The sequence below is a fragment of the Dreissena polymorpha genome, chromosome 8, assembly GCF_020536995.1.
Source record: "Dreissena polymorpha isolate Duluth1 chromosome 8, UMN_Dpol_1.0, whole genome shotgun sequence".
NCBI classification, from domain to species: Eukaryota; Metazoa; Mollusca; class Bivalvia; order Myida; family Dreissenidae; genus Dreissena; species Dreissena polymorpha.
In genome coordinates, this window is record NC_068362.1 from 77,536,379 (window position 1) to 77,559,934 (window position 23,556).

Genomic DNA, 23,556 nt, shown 5'->3' on the forward strand with positions numbered 1-23,556 from the left:
AAACTTATAGTTACTGATGAGCAGCAAACAGCATAAAACCTGAACATACTGCGATTTACTTGCAGACTGTTCTGGTTTTATGTTGGTTGCAAAAGCCATTTTCACTTTGCTTCTAATGGGGAAAAGGGTACAAAGGGCATGGTGGGAGTAAAGGCGGCAATGGCAGAAGGTCAACGCAGGGCTAGGAAGCAAATGAAAGGTGAAATATGATGGTCATTTGTGGTAAGTTATTCTAAAATTGCAAGATGAATGACAAAGTTTCCGTTCCAACAAGCTCTGAGGGACACAAGCAGCACTTGCACACACCCCACATACATTCAACCATTGTGATTGATTTATTGAGCTGACTTCAAGAAGGCTCCACAAAATGGTACAGATAATTGAACCATTTCCCACTCAGAAGCAAAGTGAACAAGATGTGTTTGTGAAACACAATGTCCCCCTATATGACGTTTGACCTTGTAGGATGACCTTGACCTTGACCCTTCACCACTCAAAATGTGCAGCTCCATGAGATACACATGCATTTCAAATATAAAATTGCTAGCTTCAATATTGCAGAAGTGACATTACATGAGCAATTTTGACCCATATATTTGACCTTGAAGGATGACCTTGACCTTGACCTTTCACCACTAAAAATGTGCAGCTCCATGAGATACACATGCATGCCAAATATCAAGTTGCTATCTTGAATATTGCAAAAGTATTCATAAAATTAGTGATTTGGGCCACATATATTTGACCTCTGACCTTGAAGGATGACCTTGACTTTGACCTTTCACCACTCAAAATGTGCAGCTCCATGAGATACACATGCATGCCAAATATCAAGTTGCTATCTTCAATATTGCAAAAGTACTCATACAATGAGCGATTTTGGCCACATATATTTGACATCTGACCTTGAAGGATGACCTTGACCTTGACCTTTCAGCACTCAAAATGTGCAGCTCCATGAGATACACATACATGCCAAATATCAAGTTGCTATCTTGAATATTGAAATACTGCAAAAGTGTACATTAAATGAGCGATTTTGACCCATATATTTGACCTTTGACCTTGAAGGATGACCTTGACCTTGACCTTTCACCACTCAAAATGTGCAGCTCCATGAGATACATATGCATGCCAAATATCAAGTTGCTATCTTCAATATTGCAAAAGTCATTGCAAATGTTAAAGTTGGCGCAAACCAACCAACAGACCAACCAACAGACCAACAGACAGGGCAAAAACAATATGTCCCCCACTACTATAGTGGGGGACATAAAAAGGCTATGTGCAAACAGCATAAATCCAGAAAAGCCTAAGAGTAACTCGCAGTCTGTTCAGATTTTATGCTGTTTGCTGCTCATCAGTATCTAAGGGAAGAAAATGAAGCCTTAAAAACTTGAATTGAGTAATGAAGGTGTTTAATTAAATTTAACTTTCTAAGGGACTACAAATGCTTAAAAATACGTATCTTAGTGGTAAACGGGTAAACCATTGTGACTGATTTATTGAGCTTACTGCAAGCAGGCTCCACGACATGGTGCAAATCATCTAAGAAATACTATAAGCAATATCCACTGCCTTCACAAGCTGCCCCCCCCCCTCGTTGACCTATCTGCCACTCCTGACCTTGACCAAACCAACCATTGGGCAATCAATAACTGAATGACTGAATGAGGTTGCATTGATGCCTCTATTGATTAGTAAGAAGAAGAGGGAGACGTGACAACCACTAATTAAAACCATGTATTCCATCATCAGAAGTATAACAGAGACAGGGAAATTGGATACAACTGGAACATTTACAGTTTATTTACTGTGTAGCCAATTAATAGCACATAACAGGTCTGTAATGACTTTAGAAATGTTTAGACAGCATATGACAAGAAATCAATTAATTACCATCATATAGCGTTCAGGCAGTTGTAATACTTCAAAGGTCTTTTATGTCTGAAAATAGGACTTAGAAGTTAAGTTAATAATGAGGCTGAAAATAGGACTTAGAAGTTAAGTTAATAATAAGACTGAAAATAGGACTTAGAAGTTAAGTTAATAATGAGACTGAAAATAGGACTTAGAAGTTAAGTTAATAATGAGACTGAAAATAGGACTTAGAAGTTAAGTTAATAATGAGACTGAAAATAGGACATAGAAGTTAAGTTAATAATGAGACTGAAAATAGGACTTAGAAGTTAAGTTAATAATGAGACTGAAAATAGGACTTAGAAGTTAAGTTAATAATGAGACTGAAAATAGGACATAGAAGTTAAGTTAATAATGAGACTGAAAATAGGACTTAGAAGTTAAGTTAATAATGAGACTGAAAATAGGACTTAGAAGTTAAGTTAATAATGAGACTGAAAATAGGACTTAGAAGTTAAGTTAATAATGAGACTGAAAATAGGACTTAGAAGTTAACTTAATAATGAGACTGAAAATAGGACTTAGAAGTTAAGTTAATAATGAGACAGAAAATAGGACTTAGAAGTTAAGTTAATAATGAGACTGAAAATAGGACTTAGAAGTTAAGTTAATAATGTGACTGAAAATAGGACTTAGAAGTTAAGTTTATAATGAGACTGAAAATAGGACTTAGAAGTTAACTTAATAATGAGACTGAAAATAGGACTTAGAAGTTAATTTTATAATGAGACTGAAAATAGGACTTAGAAGTTAAGTTAATAATGAGACTGAAAAAAGGACTTAAAAGTTAAGTTAATAATGAGACTGAAAATAGGACTTAGAAGTTAAGTTGATAATGAGACTGAAAATAGGACTCAGAAGTTAAGTTGATAATGAGACTGAAAATAGGACTTAGAAGTTAAGTTGATAATGAGACTGAAAATAGGACTTAGAAGTTAAGTTGATAATGAGACTGAAAATAGGACTTAGAAGTTAAGTTAATAATGAGACTGAAAATAGGACTTAGAAGTTAAGTTAATAATGAGGCTGAAAATAGGACTTAGAAGTTAAGTTAATAATGAGACTGAAAATAGGACTTAGAAGTTAAGATAATAATGAGACTGAAAATAGGACTTAGAAGTTAAGTTAATACTGAGACTGAAAATAGGACTTAGAAGTTAAGTTTATAATGAGACTGAAAATAGGACATAGAAGTTAAGTTAATAATGAGACTGAAAATAGGACTTAGAAGTTGAGTTAATACTGAGACTGAAAATAGGACATAGAAGTTAAGTTAATAATGAGACTGAACATTGGACATAGAAGTTAAGTTAATAATGAGACTGAAAATAGGACTTAGAAGTTTTAATACTGAGACTGAAAATAGGACTTAGAAGTTAAGTAAATACTGAAACTGAAAATAGGACTTAGAAGCTAAGTTAATAATGAAACTGAAAATAGGACATAGAAGTTAAGTTAATAATGAAACTGAAAATAGGACTTAGAAGTCAAGTTAATAATGAGACTCCTGGCAGATACAAGTCAGATACAGGGTTATATTTTATTGAATCCTTTACCACTTAGATATGTTTTTTCATGCATGTGTAGTCCCTTAGAAAGTTATATTTAATAAAAGACCTTTCTTGCTAGATTCAAGTTTTAAAAGCTTCATTTCCAACCAATGGATATTGATGAGCAGCAAACAGCATAAAACCTGAACAGACTGCGAGTTACTCGCAGACTGTTCTGGTTTTATGCTGTTTGCAAAAGCCATTTTCACTTTGCTTTTTTTTAGGGAAAGGGTTGTGTATATAATGCTTAATACAATTTATTTATATTTAGCTGTTAACAATTTAATACTCCAAACTCTAGTTAAGGTGTTTGAACCTTAAAAGTTTAATACCTTTAAATCATAATTACAAAGAGTTGTTTATTAGAATACAAACAATTAATAAATTTTTATTGACAAGATTTTACAAAGAATGCAAATTATAATGCAAACTACAATATACTTTGTTTGTAAAAGTTTCCTGTTACCATAGATGTTATTTATTGGCACAAATTCAAAGTAAAAGACACAAGTCTAAGAGCCAGTTTGATGTGTATTTTTTTTAGATAATTTTAACAAGATTTTGTTCTTTGCAACAAAAAAACCCTCAAAATATCAAAGAGCATGAAATAACAACTCAGAACTACTTATAACAATAGAACCTCTCTGAATAAATTGACAGTAGTAGTAAAGTAATGGAGGATGAACTAAATCTGGCATACGTAAAGGCATCAACTCAAAGGACTTTTACAGTCTTTCTAGGACTGAACTTTACTATAAGCCATTTAACCTTTTTCTAGACACAGTTCTCCCAAAAGTGACAAGATTAGACGTCATTGAAACTGGGTCAAATTAGTGATCAATAGAAAATTCTGAGATAAGATTTTGATGGTTTAATAATAGTGGTTTTTCTGACCCTGGCATAATAGTGTACATAAGCCTTGACTGCTGAATAGGGAGTAGGGAATTTTATTGGTAAAGCTTTAAGCCACACATAATCATAATGCATATATGTTTAATATACATTACGTTTTTTGTAATGTAAAAAAATGTTTCTACACGCTGAATAGAACATTAAAGAAAATATTGCAAAATCAGTAATTATTGTTGCATTATACAAACTTTAGTAATTCTGAACTGTACAAAATAATTACAAAGAATGTTCCAAGAATTACTTTAATGAATAACTGCACTTTTGATTAATATGGCCTTCATTTAAATAATTCATTTATTAAATAGAACAAGAGCTGTTGCCATCGGAAGACATATGCCCCTAAAATGCTTTTTGAAACCTAAACACAGATTTTGAAAACTAAACGCGGAACCTTAGTTCAAGGTCAAGGTCAAAGGGGTCAAATTTATTTGCGTATGGAAAGGCCTTGTCCATATACACATACATACCAAATTTGAAGGTTAAATTTGAAGCGACATAGAAGTTATGAGCATGTTTCGAGCGGAAATGCAATTTTTAGATGATTTAAGGGCCGTAACTCAGAAGTGCCCGGGTAAATTTAACTGATTATTGAACTTAACCAAGATTTTATTGCTTACACATTTTTATAAAGTCAGGTGAAGATCCGATGACAATTGGTGGAGTTATTGAGAGGAAACGAGAAAAAACTCAATTTTTTTATGATTAAAGGGCCATAACTCAGGAGTGTTTGGGTCAATTTGGCGGATTATTAAAATTGACCTAGATCATATGACCTTACACATTATCATGAAGTATGGCAAAGATCCTATGACATTTGCTTGAGTTATTGAGCGGAAACGAGAAAAAGCCCAATTTTTTCGATGATTCAAGGGTTGTAACTCAGGAGTGTCTGGGTCAACTTGGCTGATTATCAAACTTGACCTAGATGTTATTGCCTTACACATTGTTATGAAGTTTGATGAAGATCTGATGACAATTGCTCGAGTTATTAAGCGGAAACAAGAAAAAAACAAATTTTATGATGAATCAAGGGCCATAACTCAGGAGTGTGTAGGTCAATTTGGCCGATTATCGAACTTGACCTAGATGTTATTGCCTTACACATTTTGATAAAGTTTGGTGAAGATCTGATGACAATTGCTTGACTTATTGAGCGGAAACTAATCCGGACGGACTAACTAACTGACTGACTGACTGACTGACTGACTGACTGACTGACTGACTGACTGACTGACTGACTGACTGACTGACTGACTGACTGACTGACTGACTTACTGACTGACTGACTGACTGACTGACTGACTGACTGACTGACTGACTGACTGACTGACTGACTGACTGACTGACTGACTGACTGACTGACTGACTGACTGACTGACAGACATTGCGATTTTAATATGCCCCCAGAACCTATGTTCTGGGGGCATAAAAATAAATAAAATATAGTAAAAATAATAAACAACAAATAGAATAAAGTAATAAATACTTAAGCAAAAATAATTTAGTGGTAAAAAATGTAACCAAATAAAAATTTAATATGCCGCTGGAGGTTTCGAACCTATGTCATAATATAAATCTACATTCCACGGTCATCAACTCTACATGAAGAAGGCACATGAACTTGAGTGTAACCACTTTTATTTCCTATTGTAGCTTTCTTTGAATAATAAAAATGTGTAACATACCTGATGCAGGGCTCAACATTAACCTAAAAACCAACTTGCCCTGCCTGGCAAGTACTTAGAAAATCTACTTGCCCTGAACGTGAAGCCACTTGCCCAAACATGAAATATCACATTAACTGTAGACCTCATATTTTTTAATAAAGATCAAAATGATACACCACAAAACCTTTTTTTATTTTTGCACATTTAACAAAATGATTACAGCAATTAAAGTCTAAATTTAATGCTCTTTGTTCTTTTTTGCACTTGCCTGGGCGGACAACTAGATTATAAAATAACTTGCCCGGACCCAACTTTTACTTGCCAGGGGCAATAGGACAACTGTTAATGTTGAGCCCTGCTGATGATCGATTTTAAATGGATTCGTCTTACCTTCCACATGCCAAGATCGGAAAAACATATACATTTACCCATAACATTCCAACATTTTAATATAGTTTGTTGGTGAAATCAGCAAATATTATGTTTTTTGAACGCATTGAATATGCACCGTAATATACATTTATAGTCAAATAAAAACAGTTACTAAGGACAGTTAAACAAGTCATTTTCAGAGATACATGGCACATTTTTCCTTGCAAATCATATTGCAGGCTCCTCTTAATTGACAATTAGTAAAGGATAATTAGTTTTCCATTCATTAAATAGCACTTATTAACGCTAGATTGTCATTGTCGGCTCGGGTACTACTAACATGTACCACGGGTACACTTAAGTATACTTACATGTACCCCGGGTACGGTAATGATACTTAAACGTACCCGGGAATTTTAACGCTAAATCGGTCGCTGTCAGATATTTTTTAAAATTAATAATGTTCATTTTTATGTCAATTTTTTGTTAAATGGCCTGTGAATTATCGAAACTCATACTCAAAAAGCATGTTTATGCAGATATTTTTTAAATAGAAGTTTGTTTCGTTAGTACGGTAATCGGTAGCGCGTTTTACGACATCGGATTTGGGGCGGGAAAAAAACTTGGGTACAGTCTAATATCGGCCGGGTACGTTTTAGTATATTTACCGTACCCGGAGTTCATGTAAGTATACTTAAATGTACCTGGGGTACATGTAAGTAGTACCCGAGCCAACAATGACCAATCGAGCCTTATTAACATGGTGCCCAGGTTTCTCTATCATTTGCCGTGACAATAAGATCACAATTTTATGCCCTTTTAGTACATATGAGAAGCATCCTTGATCATAATTATTGCTTTTAAGATATTCTAAGTTTGTTTTTTACCCATATAAACTCAAACTCAGTCTCGATTATCCACAGTTGTGATCAGAAAAGTGCACTTCATTAGCTTAATTGGTTGCCAAGTTTCTTCACTTAAGCAATTGAACTGTCTAACTGGCTACATTAGCGCTGCATATCAATTGTTGGAAAAGATATAGGGTCATTTGAAAAGAGCATAATTTCATACTGGATCTTTGTTTTGCTGTTGCTGATTTCAAGAGTATTTCAGTCACTTCACAGTGAAAAGAAAGCAAAGTCACACTGGTTTACCAGAACTAAAAGCCCATACTTAACAAGAAAGTCAGTAATTGACAACTGCCACAATCACATCACAGGCTGGGGATAAATGGCCATATAAATAATTTCATTATTTACGAATCCCCAAAAATGAAGAAGCCGGAATAGGGATCAAACTCAAATTTGTATTTAAGCTTTTTATCAAATGAGCTAGCAGACCCTGTCCCACATTGGGTTGGTATTTAACTCCTTTTTTTTCATTTATTTTTTTCATTGTATTTTTATGCGGATAAGCAGCTCATCTGTCATTTTGTGCATGCAATTTCTCTACATCTTACAAAGACCATAATAATATGCAAAAGTAAACAAATATTATTTTAAAACCTTACCACCCCCTCCCCCCTACTATCTTTGTGTCCTAAGCATCTTTTTTATTGCGGTATTTCTTGAATGTGGCTTGATCATGTAATTCCAAAGAAAACTGATCTTGATTGTTAACTCAAGAAACATATTAAATTATAAAAACAAGACACCAGGCTGTGAGACTGAAAATAAATGTTATTTTCACAAGACTGAAAATTAATCTCAATAAGGTTCTGAACCATTGACATGTCTACTACCGGTGTTCCCAGCAAGCAAGGCTAGCAGGACAAATGCAAGCTAATTGGCTCCAATTCTCATTCAGCAGGCAGAAACAGTGACAAATTGGTTTACATAAAAAGTTCAGCTATTGTATACAAAATATTGTATATAAAATAGAGAATGAAGACAAATACAAAAGAAGACAAAGTTCATTTGCATTACCATTAAGTATTATTATTTTATAGAAGTGTTTGTAATCTGCTTAAATTTCAGTCTTTGTTTCATGAAAAATGGCAAAGGATTCTCAAAAGGTCTGCTTTCAGAAACTGATATTGTCTTAAACAGTTTGTTCAATATGTCCGAAGACCTTCCAAACAGTCGTCTACTCTTAGACAGCAGTTGTGCCTTACCAGACATTTTTGCACTCAGACACAAGGCTTATCAGACATTTGTCCACTCAGACTCAATGCCTACCAGACATTTGTTCACTCAGACACAAGGCCTACCAGACATTTGTCCACTCAGACACAAGGCTTACCAGACATTTGTCCACTCAGACACAAGGACTATCAGACATTTGTCCACTCAGACACATGGCCTACCAGACATTTGTCCACTCAGACACAATGCTTACCAGACATTTGTCGACTCAGACACAAGGCCTACCAGACATTTGTGCACTCAGACACAAGGCTTACCAGACATTTGTCCACTCAGACACAAAGACTACCAGACATTTGTCCACTCAGACACAAGGCTTACCAGACATTTATCCACTCAGACACAAGGCATACCAGACATGCCTCCACTCAGACACAAGGCTTACCAGACATTTGTCCACTCAGACACAAGGCACACCAGACATGTGTCCACTCAGACACAATGCTTACCAGACATTTGTCCACTCAGACACAAGGCATACCAGACATGTGTCCACACAGACACAAGGCTTACCAGACATTTGTCCACTCAGACACAAGGCATACCAGACATGTGTCCACTCAGACACAAGGCATACCAGACATATGTCCACTCAGACACAAGGCTTACCAGACATTTGTGCACTCAGACACAAGGCTAACCAGACATTTGTCCACTCAGACACAAGGCATAACAGACATATGTCCACTCAGACACAAGGCATACCAGACATGTGTCCACTCAGACACAAGGCATACCAGACATGTGTCCACTCAGACACAAGTGCTACCAGACATTTGTGCACTCAGACACAAGGCTTACCAGACATTTGTCCACTTAGACACAAGGCATACCAGACATGTGTCCATTCAGACACAAGGGTTACCAGACATTTGTCCACTCAGACACAAGACATACCAGACATGTGTCCACTCAGACACAAGGCTTACCAGACATTTGTGCACTCAGATACAAGGCTTACCAGAAATGTGTCCACTCAGACACAAGGCTTACAAGACATGTGTCCAATCAGATACAAGCCACACCAGACATTTTTTTCCAAACATTTGTCCTCAGGCATATGACTTTTAGACATTATGTCAAAACATATAATATGTAATACCAGACTTATTTGCCACCAGAAAACAAGCATTTGTATTTAATTTCAATGAATATACACCACCTCTTCAGCTTTTGAAAGTAATGCGGATCCATAACCAGACCCCAGAACAGAAATAAAAGTTCTGCCCTATTTACATGATAATCAATTTCCTTGCCCCATTCCACAACAATGAAAAACAAACACATTAGCATTGGCCCAATCAATGGAATTACATTATATTGATTGAATGGAAAGCTTCTCCCACAAGCTTTTCTGTTTATATGAGTATCAGCATGTCTCTGGGAAAACCAGGCTTAATGCTTGAAGTATTGTCCCAGAAATACTGTGTGGTCTGCATATGTTAATCATAGGTAAGAATGGACTAAATTATACATACGGGCAAATTGTTTAAAGGCCAATTTTGGTACCATCATGTTTGCACCTTATTAAGCCAGGTTTTCACAGAGAGCAGCTCATATAGTTTAAAGAAGGCTTTCATAGCAGCACCAACATTGACAGGTAATAAACAATTTGCAAGCAGAAACTATGCTTTTTTTCTCATTATTTTTGGAATGGGGCCGGATCCCTTTTGATTGGGAAATATTGCATCATTTGCCTAAAATGGGGAAATTAATGTTGTTGATTTTATTCTTACAAATACTTTTCAATTGATAATAAAAGTGATTTCAATATTATATTTTCTAAGGTTCAACTTATAGAGCTGGATTTGGAGATGAATGACATGTTTAGAGTTATTCAAAAACAATATTAATAAATTTTAATATTATTTTTTGGAAAACTTCCATTGGGAATTTGTATGTTCCATTTGAGAAAAATATGTACTTTTTCCATTGGGAATGGGTGCTCCTTGAGGACCCAGATTTGAATGGAAAAAATTACTGCTACACCCATATAATTTTTTTGTTTTTGATGAACCTTTTTTTAAAGCTTACCTACATTATAAGTTTTAAAATCCGAATCATGAGCCCATGCGACTGACATAGCTGGATTATATATGAATAAAGCATCAAATATTTCTAAATGCCATCTTGTTATAGATTTTAATTACATTATAACTAATACCGTGTTTCATTTTTCACAGTTCACCATTTGATATGCCTTTACATTACAAAATGAGAAGGATTTAGGGTCTCTATTGATCAGTAAAAAGCTCTGGTTGCTTATTAACTCATATTATGAAAACGTGACTTAAGGTAATTACTATAAGTTTTCGGACACCTCAGTTTTTCAACATCCTCTTTTAAAGCAAAAATAATAATTTTTCATGACCCTTAATTTTTGGACATACGGGTTTTCGTCCATAATTAATGTCTCTAAATTTTCGGACAGTATAATTTTCAGCGCTATTCTACAGACTTCAGCCCTGTTTTCGCTTATCTTGTGACACTTTAAGCATGGATTTTTACAACCGGATTAAGGTAATAAAACCAGCTGGCAGTTGCATGCCCGAGGGCAATAGACCATAACATTCGTGCAATAGGGTAAATAACCATGTATACCGGTAGAAAAAATTGATTCCCCCAACAGCATTCGAAACAGTTTTGTCCTATTAAGGAAGCAAAATGTTTGATGTTTTTACTCTTTGGTGCAGACAAGAGTTGCAAAGCTGTGAAATTGTATTATTTCAAAGCAGAAAAAGAACAGTGTATACAATACAATTATTGTACATTAATGTATTGCTTTTATTTCAATATAATTATAATTTTCGGACAACTCAATTTTTGTCACTAAATTTTTTCGGACACCTGTAATTTTTAAATATTTTTTGTATCAAATTTTTTGGACACAATTTTTCTTTTTTTATGCTCCCCCAAAAATTTGTTTGGGGGGAAGCATATAGTCGCCGCTTCGTCTGTCCGTCCGTCCATGTGTCCGTCCGTGCACAATTTTTGTCCGGGCTATTTCTCAGCAACTAATGACCGGAATTCAATGAAACTTTTGGGAAGCTTCACTTCCAAGTGGAGATGTGCATATAATCAGCGGGTTCTGGTCAGATGATTTTTCACAGAGTTATGGCCCTTTGAAATTTTCCATTAACTGTACATATAGTGCAATTCTTGTCCAGGCTATTTCTCAGCAACTGATGACCGGAATTCAATGAAACTTTATGGGAAGCTTCACTACAAAGAGGAGATGTGTATATTATCAGCAGGTTCTGGATGGATGATTTTTTACAGAGTTATGGCCCTTTGAAATTTTCCATTAACTGTACATATAGTGCAATTCTTGTCCGGGTTAATTCTCAGCAACTAATGAACGGAATTCAATGAAACTTTATGGGAAGCTTCACTACCAAGAGGAGATGTGCATATTATCAGCGGGTTCTGGTCGGATGATTTTACAGAGTTATGGCCCTTTGAAATTTTCCATTAACTGTACAGATAGTGCAATTCTTGTCCGGGCTATTTCTCAGCAACTAATGATCGGAATTCAATTAAACTTTATGGGAAGCTTCACTACCAAGAGGAGATGTGCATATTATCAGCCGGTTCTCGTCGGATGATTTTTCACAGAGTTATGGCCCTTTGAAATTTTCCATTGTACATATAGTGCAATTCTTGTCCGAGCTATTTCTCAGCAACTTATTACGGGAATTCAATGAAACTTTATGGGAAGCTTCACTACCAAGAGGAGATGTGCATATTATCAGCCGGTTCTGGTCGGATGATTTTTCACAGAGTTATGGCCCTTTGAAATTTTCTATAAACTGTACATATAGTGCAATTCTTGTCCGGGCTATTTCTCCTCAACTACTGACTGGAATATAATGAAGCTTTATGGGAAGCTTAACTACCTTGAGGAGATGCGCATGTTATTTTTTGGTTCTGGTTAGATGATTTATTTAGAGAGTTATGGCCCTTTGAAATTTTTAAGTTGCTAAACCATCCATCGTATTATTTTGTCCAAAGTTATGCCCCTCAAGACATTTCCTTTTATCTGAATATATAGTGCAATATTGTGACAAAAAAAAACTTTGGGGAGCATCACCCGTCCCCGACGGTTTCTTGTTCTTTTAAATGTCCCAAAACTTGGAGTTACAGTACAGCCAATGCGGAACAAACATATTTCGCGATTCGCAGCGGCAAGGAGCAACGAGTCGATGCCGATGCCGAGTCGGCCGTTGAAGCAGCGTCAGTATGCAGTCAGCTTCGCATCTGTCTGCCGAGACATGCCGAGGCAAGCCGCGATCCGCGACATGACGCCGAATCGATGTGCATCTTCAAATCAAAATCTTTTTAAAATAATTAGTTAGTCAAAAAAATTAAAAGAACAATTATAATAATATTTAAAATCGTAATTAATTTAATGTGCGCGGATTCAAAATAGATAAAATAGTTAATAAAAAAGTATGCTGTTGTTTTGTTTTTAGTGATTGCATTCCCGTTTTTAAAGAACTTGCTGTAATCCGGATAGAAATAATTATTAATTTAAAAGAATGCAAATTTAAAAAAAAATCGAATTTATAAAAACAAAACACGATTACCACGGGCATGTATTAATAAAATTGCAATAATCATTTACCATTGTCATTTTTAGAATCGGCTAAAGTACTTTAGGTTACTTTGTGTGTGTTTATTGCGCCGTATGATTATTGTCCTTATATTAAACGATCAACAAACATATTTGTTTTGGGTTTTATTTTTACAACAACATGTATTAGCATATAAGCATATTTAATGTGTCTGGCCAAGTAAGTTTGTTTCCCGCCCGTAGTGTATGTATTTCCACATAAACAAGGTCACGTAACATCAAGGAGACCAGGCAGCTGTTTTCGCACCTACGAGTGGTCAAGGCTCCAGCAGATGGTGGCTTTATAATTGCTTGTTGTTTTTGCTATAATATTTTAGCTGAGACAGTAAGCAGTTTGAAGCCACATAAATAATCAACACTTAATTGTTGTTTTGTAAATTATCAGCTTATTATATCTATTGTTTGACTATGCGTATATAAAGTCGTTTAATTTTGTTTATATTATACAGTTGATATCGCTAATCATTACCCGATAATCCCGTATATTCCAGTTTTAAAACAAATTCCGGCAAATATTTACGATAAAAGTGCTCAAGACACACAAACATTCGCAATTATTCTTGAGTATCAAATACCTTTTGGCATTTGTTACTATTTAAAGATGTGATGAAATAACGTCCAATCCGGGCAGGTTTTTTTTCCACTGAACACGCGTATTTTCGCCTGACGTGATGTACATGTTTTTATACACCCACACTTTCCATGCGACGTTCTACATGTCTGCATAATTTTCGTGGCTTTTTATGGAGACAAAGGATATTTTAGCACTGTTTATTTGACGCTAGAATTTGTTAATGTCGCATTAGCATTAAAATTCGGAAGCGTGTTTCGGATTACAAATTTAATAAAGCTCATTTGAGAATCGAACCAAACATTAACATTGCATAATTAATTCAACGATAATTTGTTAAAGCGCATTACCAGCCATATCGCTTATTAAAATGTGAAAATAATAACTATGAAAGTAGTGTAAATCTAGGTTTCTACACTACACAAATGTACATGTACAGACATTCCCAAAAGTATTTTGAGTCCACAGGACATTTGGTCCTGTGGACTTAAAAAACTTGCAGGACTGGACTGGGATTCATAGGACCGAAACATCACATCACCGACTCAAATTTATTGACAAAGAAAAATTGGGCAAATGTAATGGAAAATAAGCAACACAACACTGAACACTAACAAATCGCAAAACACTTGCAGTATTCTAAAGTAAAATATTTAAACCAAAAAGTAGTTAAAAACAAAACAATTTCTCAAATTAAAATAGTTCAAATACAATTAGTGTACATGTATACCTGCATGCAAATTGCTGTTTAAACAAAAGTTGTCAGATACTGATCAGGGCTTTTTTCCTTATAAAGGCCCCTTCCCCAAGAAAAAGGCCCCTTCCACCAACTTAATGTCTTTAGAATCATGCATATTTCCCAAAATGTCAAGTTCACCTTGGATTGTTTTCCCACTTTGTTAGTTTTGTGGATATTTCCCCCCTAAAATTGAAGGCAAGGCTTTTTCCTAACATTAAGAAAAAAAACATTGCTGATAGTTAAATGACTGTCAGTGACTAAAGTCAGTGAAGAGTGTAAATTAATTATTTTTACACAAAAAAAAACATTAATATTTGTTAGGAATCAATGAAGTACCTAAAACAACAGAACACATGTGGAATATCAAAAACATACATAAACAGACTAAGTTTTAAAAGCAAAAAGCAATTATCGGTATACCGAAAATTTCATTGACAAATATTTCCCGGTTGCGAAATTATATGACAACTCAGAATTTTACTACAAAAGTCAATAAACTGGCCACAAAGATAAACAAATCAATGAAAATGCACTGTAAAGCGCAAATTTTAACCTGAACAAACTGCTTATGCCCGGATTACAATGATCTGAGTTGCAGAACGTATTTTCGTTTAACCGTAAACACTATTGACATGTTTACTCGGAAGTGTTTTTTGCGCATGCGCAGGAACATTTCATAAATGTTAACAAAAATAAGACGCATTTTTTACTGCTCATATTTCTTTTAAGCTTTCTTTTATTTTCAAATTTTAATTAAATGAAATAAATAAATTCTGCTGTTTTATTATATACCGGACATTCAGACTGGCAACATAGCATTTTCAATCGGACCTGTCTTAAAAACGTCTGTCAGGTCCGACGGTCCGGCACTTTTGGGAATGTCTGCATGTACATGTAGGTGTATATCTTTTCACACGGTCCACCACGAACGTACACGGCGGCTTTACTCCGTGAAAGTACGCGAGGTTAATATAGACTCGGCGTCCTTGCGCGGATCAATGCCGCGTGCCTCGGCGATACGCCGCGTGAACACACGACGCGGCCGCCGCGTACCAACGATTCTTGCCGTGGCGTGACCGAGGATTATGTTTGTTCCGCGTTGGCTGTACTGTATTGCGGTAGTTACTGAACAAAATGATAAAATTATATCCCTATTTGAATTGAACCAGAGAAGGAAAAATAATTAAGAAATAAGTTTTGATTTATAATTGTCTATCAGACAATCAACACCAACTAGACGTTTAACCATCTTAACACAGGTACTGCAATCTGGGACCAACAGGAAACAATACTTTTCAAGATGCTCATGGTTTGCAGGGTATGCAAATACAACACATACAAGTATCACCATCAAACAATACACAATTTTTCCTGCTATTTAAAAAAGGCCATAAAACTGGCCTCAGATCCCAAAGCAAACGGACCCGATTGGATACCAAACCGAAATTGTTCCAACATTTTTTTTGTTTAAAAAAGTGTCTTATGATTAATATTTCTCAATTTTATTTGATAAAAATTAAACAAAGAACATGCCTTTCATTTATATGATTTTGTTCTCCTAATTTGAAATATTATAAGGATTTCTATTTAATTAGTTTTTCCTAAAACCAGTGGACTTTTAGTGTGATTTACTTTTTTTTCTAAAAATGGCTAGGAAATGACCTGATGTGTCAATATTTGTTGATAAAATATATCCCTATTTGGTCCAATTTGTCAATAAAAAATCCCCAAATGTGCCATTTTATCGATAAAAAAATTCCTAATTTGACCAGACTCCTTTTCCCAAAATGGCTACACCTGTATTAAATAGGAAGTATTCTCGGGTTTGTCAAAATGTGTTTTGATTGCTTAATTATTTTTTTTACCTTTGCAGGAACTTTGGCGAGCCATTCAGATGGGGTATTTTGTGGCAAACGGGTAATATACATGTATTTCTGGATATGCATGCTTATATTCTACTTTTAAATATAACATTAATTAAATGCTTTGCTACAAAATAAGATTATGCTCTAAATTGTTCCGTACAAGTTCCTGGGATTTTTTACAAAAATGTCTCTAACATAGTCCCTTTTCATCTGAATTTAGTCCAGTTTTTTCAAATAAAGCTCACATACAGAGTGTTCATGTATTGCAAAGTTAATGTGGTCCTTCCGTCCATGAGACTGCATTACATGAGGACCAGGAGTGTGTCCCAGCACTCCTACAGAATTTACTTACCAGACTCACAAAGCTGGGACGAATTTGGATTCTAGCTATAATTTCCAGCGATTAATTCTCTAATGAAATATATTCAATTTTGCTGTGGGGGAAAGCCAGAGTACCCGGAGGAAACCCCACCTGTCCAGTATGGTGACCATCACACAAAAGCACATGCGCCTGGAGCAAGGATTGAACCCAGGTTACATAGGTGAGAAGCATGTGTACTGTAGACAGTCACATAAAAATTAAGACAGGAATTAAAATGTTATTAAAGAGAAACAAGAGCTGTCACCATAGGATGACATATGCCCCCTACAAACGCTTTGATAGAAGTTATGAGCATTTTACGAAACCTAAACGCAGATTTCGAAACCTAAACGCGGACCCTAAGTTCAAGGTCAAGGTCACAGGGGTCAAACTTTTTGAGCGTATGGAAAGGCATTGTCCATATACACATGCATACCAAATATGAAGGTTATATCTCAAGGGACATAGAAGTTATGAGCATTTTGAGAAACCTAAACGCAGATTTCGAAACCTAAATGTGGACCCTAATTTCAAGGTCAAGGTCACAGGGGTCAAAATTTGTGTGCGTATGGAAAAGTCTTGTCCATATACACATGCATACCAAATATGAAGGTTATATCTCCAGGGACATAGAAGTTATGAGCATTTTTCGAAACCTAAATGCAGATTTTGAAACCTAAACACAGACCCTAAGTTAAAGGTCAAGGTCACAGGGGTCAAAATTTGTGTGCGCATGGAAAGGCCTTGTCCATATACACATGCATATCAAATATGAAGATTATATCTCAAGGGACATAGAAGTTATGAGCATTTTTCGAAACCTAAACGCAAAGTGTGACGGAAGGACAGACGGACAGACAGACGGACGGACAGTCCGCCCACTATATGCCCTCCTTTATAAAGCCTTCTTAAGAGTTCTTCATGACATGAGGGTTAACAAGCTCACCAGTATTAATTCAGCACAAAGGGAAATAATACTTCCATTAACTTAAGGCAAATGGACTTCTCTGTTAACCTATATTTTCATCTCATGTAAGAATTGATGCTATAATTTTACTTCCATACAATTTCGCTTTCAGGGCCAAAACACCCTTTTTGGGGAAGGGGCCTCAGCCTTTTTTTAGGGGAAAAATAGCGTGATTTTTTCATATTTGGGGAAACTAAGAAATTTGTATTTCATTTGGAGTTGATACATGAAATAAATTATATTTGGGTAGCCACAAAGTTAGGAAGGGTAAATAATAGGGGAAAGGAAGGTTAAATAATAGGGGAAGAAACAAAACCGACTATAAATTTAGATTGCATGGTTACAGTACCATTGTCAGTCAGACATGTCTGAGTGGCATCAATCGTTTGAACCGGGGTCGGGGAAGTGACAACGCAGTCTGTCTCTGTGCAAACCTTGGCATGATCCGACGTACTACTATGCATGTATGAGTACTAGTAAGTTTGGGGCTACTCACACTCGTGACAGTGACTGTCTTGAAAACTCTTTGAGTATTCCGAGCGTCGGAAACTTTCACCCTTTGCATGCTGGAAAATTTGTCGTCTGCTAAAATGTCGTTTGCTGAATTTCTAAAATTAGCATTTTCTTCGATTTTTTTTAAAGAATACTATCAGAATAGCAAACAGTTTGGATCCAGATGAGACGCCACGTTCTGTGGCGTCTCATCTGGATCCAAACTGTTTGCAAAGGCCTTTAAAATTCGGTTCCCGCACTGAAAGGGTTAAGTTTCTTGGTGTAATGAGTCCAGTTATGGGACATTTTTGTTTACTTCCATGAACTTGGTTGTAAAGTGTCTGTATGAAACATGTATGTCGCAAAATTAAAGCAACCTGTAAAAATAAGAGCAAATTAAACGCGTGAAAATAGACGCCGTAAACGCACTAAAAGGAATAACTTACCTGGTATTTCTTAGTTGATACACAGCGATTTTTTTTGCTAAAACTAACGCCGATTTTCGGTTGCTTCCCAATCGCAAAAATTAACGTTTTTTCCCAAAAAGCTGACCAAAATTTCCCCAAAAAAGCCCAATTTAATCAACTTTTTATTTAAACATCCTGCAAAATATATAACTTTAATTAAGTCCTTTTTGTCGATAAATAATTCCCAAATTTGCCACTTATCAATTAAAACAATCCCAATTTGACCAGACTCCTTTTCCCTATATGGCTAGAAAAAACCCTGAACATGCACTTAAAAACAATTTTAATTCTGTTTCTTATAATCATATTTATAATGCTTAATTTTTCCCAATTTCATGGTTTATCGCGCTATTTTTCCCAATTTCATGGTTTATCGCGCTCATTTTCCCAATTCGAATGGCACAGGCTGTAACAAATAAAAGCAAAAAAATCACTGATACAATAATATTCCAAAAATATCCACATTACTGAAAATATTTTAAGTCGCAATAGCTTTTTAATGTAATTGGTTTATAGCTTTTGAATTCGGCTCGTTTCGTCATTCCCCGATTGGTCACGAATGACAATATTACGTTATGCTTTGCGAGGTAAACACAATTAAATCGATCAATACGCATACCCCTCTAGGATAATAATACGGGAGGTAATGAAAGGCATATTCAACCAATACGAATACCCCTCTAGAAGACTTTTTACGGCTCTGGGTTTTTCCAGCCTAATGAGAAGGCTCGACAAGTAAACAATGCCTAGTTTTTTACGAAGTTTAGATATTATTTTTTATGGGGAATTTTTCCAGTATTGGGGAAAAATTTGGTCAAATTAGGGGGAAAAAAGTGGTTACTTTGGTTGGGGAAGCGGCCGATATTCGGCTTCTTCAAAGAAGGGTTTTTTGGCCCTGGCTTTGAACATATCTCCGGTCCCGTCATAAAGTTTGTTTTTCTTATCAATATTTAATGTTTTCATATATTCATGAACATTTCTAAATTCAGAATAGTACCTTGGTATGTGCTGACACTAAGCCAGTTTGTTAGAAGTAAAACCTTCAACAAGGACTAGCATATGAACAAGTCTATATTATAAGTGGAAACCAAGGAAGAAACAAGGGACCAAAAAAGACTGATATAGGGAGACAACTCAAACTGAACTGATTGTTTATAAGTAACCCCCTTTGTTTCAAAATAAATCTATTTTTAGTCGTGGCGACCTTGACTTTGTAGATATTGACGTAATTCTTTTGTGCGATACACCGTCCAATGATGGCGAACAAATGTGCCAAATAATTTTAAAATCTCACAATGAATGACACAGTTATGTCCCGGACAAGCTCATCTACGGCCATTTTTGACCTTTGAACTCAAAGTGTGACCTTGACCTTTGAGATATCAACGTAATTCTTTCGCGCCACACACCCTCTAATGATGGTGAACGAATGTGCCAAATGATTTTAAAATCTCATAATGAACGACAAAGTTATGGCCCGGACAAGCTTGTTCCGTCCGTCTGCCAGCCCTCCAGCCCGCCCGCCGGCATTCGCCAATCTAATAACCAGTTTTTTCCTTCCGAAAACCTGGTTAAAAATACTGTTTATTTTTATGTACAAAATGTCCTTCAGCATAAAAACTAGACTAATCAGCCCATGATGTGAGCATGTCTGGGTAGCCCAGGATAACTACAGAAAAAGGCTGGTAATGGTATGATAATGGTATGATAAATAACACAAATTTGAATTATTCAATCTTTTTACAATTTTGGATTTTTTCTGAGCTGTGAACAATAACTCATTTTAAAATATTCATGTCCAAGCAAAATAACCCAGCAGGAACACTAAGATAGGACATGAAAATTGATACATTAAATTGTTGCATGACAGCGTACAAGTACACTGATAGGGAAACTGTTTATGCTGATTCTGAAAAAAAGACAGACTATTCTGAATTGGGAAGACCCCAAATAACCTCCTAGAACTGTTTTGTTTTTCTAATAAGTTCCGAAAATTATCTCCAAACAATTCATAGTTTCAAGCAATAGTGAAAACCTTTATGGAAACTTTAAATTATCTGCATTTTTCCCGAATAAAATGTTTTAAAAAATTTAGTGTAATATGTTGTCATGGTCATTAAAGTTATAGTCACTAAAATAAAAGTTGTATTTTGCAACCAAGAAATGTTTTCATGAGGTTTTAAAAGTTTGTTTGTGTTATTCGTTATATTTTGGGTTCTCAGAATTAAATTTATTTGATTTCTGAATTTTTGATAATATCATCAGGGATCATATTTTTTTCGGTTTTGTCGGTCCTAGACCGATTGGGGTCATGAAAGACCGATTGAAAATCCCAAAGAGTCGGTCCGATTCTGTTCGCTAAAATTCCCAAGTCATGAAATCGATTACGCAGTGCACATGCTAGCATACCCTTATTACATTCTTATCTCGATTAGGTGTGATAAACTGCAGTCTCTAAACCGGTCAGGACCAGTCTATTGCACGTCAGCCGACTAGTATCAGCGTATGACCCCTAACAACGAAGATTCGCGCGGTTGTGTATTAGTCAAGTGTGAATAACCCAGTGTCAATATCAATCAATAATTTCATTGTCTTATACCTTGCACACTAATCGGTCCGTAATGTGTGCTCGTCCACGATAAAATCGTTGACAGTTACTTCGGAGATTAAAACCTTGATGTTATCCTCGTGGAAATTGTGCATTTCATGCATGATACACTCAGTTAACTTTCATATAAACAAAGACGAAAATCGGATATTGTGCAATAATTGTGGGCGGACCTTATACACAAAAGCACGCGCTGTAACTAAACAATACATGCCGATACATTTTCCACCAGCGTATTAATCCGGCAATAAATGAATGAAAGTTGCGGTTTTGATTGACAGAACAGCCAGGGGTTTTTCTGCCTACTTTGGGAAAAGGAGTCCTTTAGCGTTTATTTTTCGTGTTTTTTTAATGAAATTTTTACTAGTGTACGTGCGAAGCCATGATTGAAAATAAGCGTCTACAGATTTGGACTAGAATGTGTATTGTGCGGCTCTATATACTTGTTATAATGCTGAACAGTTCGAAACTTATCGCTGTCAATGTTGGCAGATGCATCAGGCAAATACACCTGCTAAAATCTGAGTCGCTAAAGGCTTAATTACGTCGTGGATGAAGGGAAGTCACTCTTTCGATATAAATTATGTTTACTTTTTACGATTTTGAGCGAATTTTTTTTTTGGAATTGGGAAAAATGTAATCAAAATTCAATTGGGAACGGGTCCGTATGCTTTGGGAATGCCTCCGTTGTCCGGAGGCGCAGACAGTGCAGAAAAACCCCTGACAGCCGAAAGTTATTTTTATGGGCGGAACTTCACATAAAATAGTACACAAGAAAAATAATATACATTGTATAAATCTTTAGTAAAAATCGTGTTAGAATCGAAATAATTCGTGTACTTTATTGTTTGTTGTTGAATAACCCACGACCGGAAGTTAAGATGCGTGGTTTTTAATCACTCGTGCTTCGCACTCGTGATTTAATCCCTACGCATCTTAACTATCGGCCGTGGTTTATTCGACAACAAACTATAACGTATACGAATTGTTTTTCAACTATTTGGTTTTATTATTGCCAGTAGCCAACCTATGCACAGACATGTGATAGATTCAATGCATGTGTGTAAGCTATTATCGAGTCGACAATGATTTAAAACATCGGTATAGACTTACACAGATTAATAATATTGACAACAATCAAAAGTCAGATAAAACAGTTACCGAAACAATAATGAAATAGCTAATGATAAAACCAATTGAGAAAACTCGTATGTTCCGTTTAAAAAAATGCTTAAGGCAATTTAACTTGTACATTATTATACCCTCTTCATGAATGGCAAAATCAATGGTATATATTTTAACGTAATTTGTCATAATTTCGGATAAAAATTTTCTGACACTTTTTCCCCATTTAAATCCAGACCGATTGATGTTGCTGGAAAATATGATCCCTGAATATCATAAATATGAAATTGGGCCTTAAGGGACTTGCTTGTAGATTTTCATATTTTAGAAAAATGTCATTAAATATGTTTACTAACAAATCTATAATGTTTAAATAGTATTAGGTAATTATTAAAGCAAGAAAAATAATTGAATACAAAATATTGCCATCCACAGAATTCAAGCCTGGGTCTTCTTAGAGCGAAAGCCAACATGCTACCACTGCACCGCACAGCCTTTCATGTTGAATGGTGAAACATAACCATTATAACTAATATTAATACTCGATGTATTTTCCAAATTAAAGAGGTAAAGCGTAACAAACACTTAATTATTTTACAGATTTTGAATGATTATTATCTGTTAATTAACCAATATTTTAAATATTATTTTTAGTTAAGAGCGTTATTTGGCTTCTTTAAACATAATGCATACATTCCTTTTTGAATATGTGACAATAATTTTGAAAATCTTCGTTTTACAATACTTTGAACAAGTGCCTTTACATAGCACAGGTTGATAGGTGACTAATGTGCAAATGATAAAGCTTCAATAGAAAACCATATCCCCCCCCCCCCCTCCCTAAATATTAACTGTACCCATGTCCATGAGCGTCATGCTTAGGTTTAAATAATAACTTTTATAAGTAAATCTATTATATAATATAGAGAATGAAATGCGTGCCGGCTTCATATATTCCTTACATCTGTGCAAAATAAATGTTGTTCAAATATAAACAAAATTATGTATCAATTATGTAAACATGAATGATCAAATTAAAACCGTGCGTTACCTCTAAAGTGTTTTAAATCGTTGTTTATATCTCTGCAACCAAGGCTCAGCATCAAATAATCCTGGTTGTGCAAACGCTTTGCTACGATACTGCAAGGGATAGTTATCATCAA

The 23,556-nt window shown here is 35.4% G+C and overlaps 1 protein-coding gene across 1 annotated transcript in view; it reads right to left on the reverse strand.

Annotated features, from left to right (window-relative positions):
- LOC127843253 (complexin-like) overlaps positions 1-23,538 on the reverse strand; it is a 180,351-nt gene extending 156,813 nt beyond the window's left edge. The window contains exon 1 of the mRNA XM_052373118.1: positions 23,445-23,538. The gene's annotated coding sequence lies outside the window, so the exon portion shown is untranslated. The remainder of the gene's footprint in view (positions 1-23,444) is intronic.
- Between the last annotated feature and the right edge of the window lie 18 nt (positions 23,539-23,556).